This window comes from Peromyscus leucopus, chromosome 5 (genome assembly GCF_004664715.2).
Source record: "Peromyscus leucopus breed LL Stock chromosome 5, UCI_PerLeu_2.1, whole genome shotgun sequence".
In the NCBI taxonomy this organism is placed as follows: Eukaryota; Metazoa; Chordata; class Mammalia; order Rodentia; family Cricetidae; genus Peromyscus; species Peromyscus leucopus.
The window spans coordinates 40,804,666-40,810,685 of record NC_051067.1 but is presented as its reverse complement, the minus strand read 5'-3'; positions in this window follow the sequence as shown (position 1 = coordinate 40,810,685).

Sequence of the window (6,020 nt, the reverse complement as noted above, 5' to 3'; positions counted from 1 at the left end):
ATCACATAACAAAATTAAACGGTCAAGAGCCAATAACTCAAGCTATACAGTAGTGTGCATTCTGAACAAAGTGTCACACGTTAAATATCTAATGCATTTTATGCCCTAATCCATCTCCAGAAACAAAAGTGCAGGACAGAAATATCATTAGGAAAACAGTTAAGTTTTGAGAAATTTGTCCAATACCTATATTCATTCTTTTCTCCCTTATACTTGGCCTTTATTGTTTTCTTCATGTTATGCTATACCCATATGTAGTTTACATATACTTATTCACGTATGAGAAAGCATGTGGGTTTTTTTTTTCCTTTTCTGAGATTGTGTGTCCTTGCTTAATACACATTATAATTTCTTCTATTTCCCTGCACGTTTTCTAACTTCATTTTTCTTTAGAGCTGAATAATACTCAAGTTTACTTATTTATATACAAAATTTTCATTATCCATTCCTCTAGTAGACAGCTAGGTTGATCCCAGGCCTTTGCTATAGGAAATGGAGCCGCAGTGAAATCGGGGTACAAGTATCTCTAGGGTGTATATGGAGTTCTCTGAGTATACGCTTAGACAGGAAACAGCTTTGTAATATTTTTAAGTTTTTGAGAAATCTCCAAACTGGTATCTACAGTGGCTGTCTTTATTTGAACAGTGAATTGGGGTTTCTTTCTTCCACACTGTCACCAACATTTATGATGTGCATCCTGACTGAAGTATCTCCAAGTAGTTTTGATTTGTGTATACCTGATGTCTTGGATTATTGAACACTTAAAAAGTTATTGGCCATTTGCCTTTAATTTGTGTTTTTTGTGGTTGTGTTTGTTTTTTGTTTTGTTTTGTTTTACTGTCTATTTAGTTTATTTGCTGATTGGCAGTTTCATTTTTCTGGTGTTAATTCCTGCAGTTCTTTGTAAATTCTAGATATAGGCTCTGGTCTGAAATGTAGAGGGCATAGGCTTGATTCCATTTGGTAGGTGGTGGTTTGATGTTGATTGATTACTTTGCTGTAGAGAAACTGTTTTCATGGTGTTCCATCTGCTGATACTTGGTCTCGGTTCCTGTGCTGTTTGTATTCTATCTAAAAAATCTTTCTGCAGTAGCTTGAAGGGTATCCTCTAAGCTTTCTTGTAAAAGTTTAAGTGTCTCAGATCTTTAATCCACTTTGAACTTATTTTTGTACGAGATGAAAGTTACAAATCCAATGTTAATCTTCTACAGTTAAAAATAGTTTTACCACCATTTGGTGAATAGGCTTTTTTTCCCAAAGTGTATTTTCCCCCTTTTGTCAGAAATTAGGTGGGTATAGGTGTGCCTTTTTATTTCCAACCCTCTATTCTGTTTCATTGATCTGTCCAGTCTAGTTTTATGCCAGCCTAGGCTCCCTTTATCACTCTAGCTCTATAGAGTATGAGGTCAGGTGATACCTCCAGGATTGTTTTCTTGCTCACCTAATGCTGCTTGGGCTGTTTGTGGTCTCTTCATGGTTCCATTATATATTTCTAGAGCTGAGAAATGTGAGTTGGACATTTTCATATGTATTGCATTCATTCTGTATATTGATTTTGCCACGACAGATGTTTTGCAATGTTATTTCTGCTATTCAGGAACATGGAATATTTTTTTCATTTTCTAGTACCTTCTCTTGCTATATTTTAGGTGAGAAAGTTACACACACACCATCATGCACATAAGGCCAAATTAGAGTCCTTTGTTTTTGGCCAGCCACCAAGAGTGGACCAGTGCCCAAGAAAGTCTCTTGGTGCTGAAACTCAAGGAAACTGTGTTTTTCAGCACAACAGACTACAATTACATCTATCTTAGATAAGGGTCAGAGCAGCCTAACATCTGTTTGGCAGACATAAAAGTTCTTTCAGATGCAACACGATAATTCTGATTTATATTTTATCGGTTATTTTAGTTTATTTTTTGTTTGTATAAACATTAGTTATGTTGGTTAATACATCTGGAAAATGGCCAGAGTCATCGACAATGCAAATGTATTCCCAAGACACACAAGGCCATTATTGTTGGGGAAGAGAGTTGAGACATGTCTACACACACAGAAAATGAAGTCAGGACAAGACGGCACAACCCTAGAAACTTCACTGTGCTTTTCCATTTTTAATATCTTAAAGTTCTTGTTGCAGAGGCTTTTGAATTATTTTGGTTAGATATATTCCTGAACACTTAATTTTGAATGGAATGTTTTTTTCCTAATCAGTTTCTGAGTCAACTGTCTGTAACATGAAAACTACTGTTTTGTTTTTGCTTTTATTGTTTTTTGTATACTGCAACTTTATTACGTCTATCTATATTAAGTGCATGAGGTTTCTACTAGATTCCACAGGGTCTTTTAAGTAAAGGGATAGTCTGACTTCTTTGCTCTCCGTTATGATCCCTTGTGTGTCTTTCTCTTGTCTGGTTGCTATAGAAGACTTCTCAACACTCTAGAGAATGAGAGAAGGGAGAACAGTCACCTTCATCTGTCCTGGTTTTAGAGGAAATACTCCTGGTTTGTCTCCATTAATAGTGTGTTGGCTATAGGTGTGTGGTATATAGCCTTTATTATTTTGAGGTACATTCTGTCTATTCCTAAAGTTTCCAGGAAGTTTATCATGAAGTAATGTTGAAATTTATCAGTTGCTTTTTTAGAGTCACTTGAAATAATTATGTGGTTTCTGACTATGAGTTTGTTTCCATTTCTTTTTTAAAATTTATTATTTCCTCAATATCCTATAAAGGTTTGTTATATATTTGTGATAATTTTCCATTGTTTTATTGAATATTTTTTTATTTTTGATATCTAAATAAAAATGCCACAATTATTATGTACAATTTAATTCATATGTAATCTTATAGCTGTAGTTTTAATATTTGTCTAGGGATATATGACTAAAACCTTTTATTACTTTTTCCAGTAAGAATGCACTTTGAAAGAAGAAGCCAATGAAATGTTAGTTATATTAAATATTTTTGATGTTTACCAGATAAGCACAGAGGACACATTACATTGTTTATTCATTTTATAGAAGACACTGTTTATGTTTGGAAATATGCAATTGTGAGGACTGCTGTTATATATTGTGTGTGGTGGTATTGTGTTCCCCAAAATACTGTGCACGCTAATAAACTTATCTGGAGTCAGAGAGCAGAACAGCCACAATATTAAACATAGAGGTTAGACAGTGGTAGCACACGCCTTTAATCCTAGCATTGCAGAGGCAGAAATCCCTCTGGATCTCTGTGAGTTCAAGGCCACATTGGAAACAGCCAGGCATGGTGACACACGCCTTTAATCCCAGGAAATGATGGCAGAAAGCAGAAAGGTATATAAGGCGTGAGGACCAGGAACTAGAAGCTTTTAGCTGGTTGAGCATTCAGGCTTTTGAGCAGCAGTTCAGCTGAGATTCATTCGGATGAGGACTCAGAGGCTTCCAGTCTGAGGAAACAGAATCAGCTGAAGAACTGGCGAGGTGAGGTAGCTGTGGCTTCTTCTGCTTCTCTGATCTTCCAGCATTCACCCCAATACCTGGCCTCGGGTTTGATTTTATTAATAAGAACTTTTTAAGATTCATACTACAATTGTGTATAGGAAATTTTTTAAAAATAAATTGTACATCCCATCATTAACAAGTAGAAACTCATCAATATGAAGGTTTACCAAATATTTTTTAAAGATGTTTTAAGATAAAATATATTTTATAGTCCTCATCAAACAAGTGAAACATAAAAATGCCAGAAGATTAGTTTTGTTCCTATGTGTATTATTATTGTTTCTTTTTATAATAATAGCCAATGCATCAGTTAATGTATCAGAAGCCTTTTGAACATTATGATTATCCATAGTGTTGGATCCTGCAACATCTAATAGACAACAGTACCCTTCTGCAAAATGATGTCGATTCATCTAATAGATGAACGAGGCATATTCTGTTTTGTCACCAATAAATGTCTCTTCTTTTCCATAGAATTATCTGTAGACCCAGGCCCCAAAGCTTGGATTGACCACTAATTTTTCCAGAGGCATCAGGGCTTCAGGGCAGCAGCAGGACAGAAGAGCTGAAGAGTTCAGACTGTAGGTTGTGTTCCCTGGAGAAGGGCAGCAGCCGGGAGGTGCTGAGGGGCAGGTCCTGCTCTTTCAGGACTCCTGACTTGCTGTCTGTCTCTGAGGGTCATGCACAGCCAAGATCTGCAATGCAAGGAACCGGGTCTGATACCCACAGCCCAGGCGGTGGGGCACAGAAGAGCTGTAAAGACACTTGTCGGTCAGCACCTGGACTGGCTTTAGATTTCCGACGCCATAACAAAAGCCCAGGTCTTTACTCGGACAACACAGCAATAACAACTTCAGACTGAATGCACTGTGGCTAGAGCGGCTGTACCAGCGCGTGTACCGGCACGTGTACCGGCACGTGTACCAGCATGTGCCGCTTAGCTGACACAATCTCGTTTTTACAAACTATCTTCTCAAACATCTTCCAGTATTAGCAGGAATATTTAAGGATAATGGCTTTGTAGAAAATGAATGATTCATATTTTCAGCCCTGTTCACAAAACAGCACAGGAGAGTGAGCAGATTTTCTACTAAATGTTATATGTAAGTTCCATTTCACAGGGATAAAATTATTGCCAACGGTGAGAACTAGTAAATCGTTATTAAATCAAGCAAGTTCTTTACCTTTTGATAACTTTTTATCACTGAAATGGAGCAGAACTAAAATTGGATTTATCATACCATATCGTCACACATCTATTCCAGAGGTGGATGATACTTGGAAAAATTCATGGTCTTGGTATCCTGGCACTTGAAAAGTGCCTCCCTGGAACTATATGAAATTACTTAGTTCTCCTACTGAGAAACAAATGTGACAGATAAAACAATATCCTAAAATGTGTTTGGTATAGATAAAAAGTTGTGCAATTGTGTTAACATGTATGAAGTGATAAAGATGCAAGAGATGAATAGTGTTTGTGAAGTAGTATTTAAATATGAAATACCTGGATGCTAAATTCATGATATACTAAATGTATTTAGTATATGGAGTGCCCAAATTCAGCCACACAGTGGTGATATCCATTCTGGATCTATGTACTTTTAGCCACCAAACCACACATAAAACGTGAGAGTATTCCAGAGGTTGTGTTGAGCCACAGCTGTGCCCTGGTCTGTTTGCCTGCCGACTCCATGGTCACTGCCTAGCTGCTTTCGAATCTGCCCAAACGGGGACCTTTGTCTTCTTCACCAGTGAAGAAGCCTGAGGCAGGAGTGAGAAAAATGAGACAGAGGTGTTGCTGTATGTGGTAATTAAAGACACTCCGGGGATGAAATCAGATAGTCACCCAGGAGTTCAAGGCCAGCTTTGTCTAAAAAATGATTTCAAGGCCAGCTGGGGGTAGGTGAGACCCCACCTCAAAAATACATACATACATACATACATACATACATACATACATACATACATACATACAATCTCCTTGCTCCATCTTAACCTTTGCTGTACTACTTAAATTTGAATTGATTTAATTTCTCATAATTTACTTATGCAGGAGTGTATCTGTACGCGGGAAAGCGGAAGTCAGAAGGCAGGCAGCAGATAGCCTGGAATCTGGGGGTACCAGGAAGTGAACGCCTGTGCGCAAGAGCAGTTAGTGCTCTTGGCCACTAAGACTTCTCTCTGGTGATAAATGGAGTTAACATTTTGCCTCCAAGTTTTATCCAAGTTGTTATGGCACTTTAGGCTTTACCTAGGGGCTCACCTTATCAACCATGGTTGGGCTTTGTCGTAGTTTGGGTTTCCATTTTCAAGGAAGATGAAAATCCTGGTCCTCCTGTTGCTTTCATAGGCTTAGGTTATGAAACATTCCAGGAGCAGTTGGATGCAGTCTAAAGTCACTAAGAAACCCATGTTTAAAGCTTGTAAAATTCAAGAACCCTAAAAACCTTTGTCAAAGAGACGGGAACGACAACCTCAGGGAAATATTGGCAGTCAGAAACAATGTTGCAGGTCTTTAGAAGATGAAGTGGGT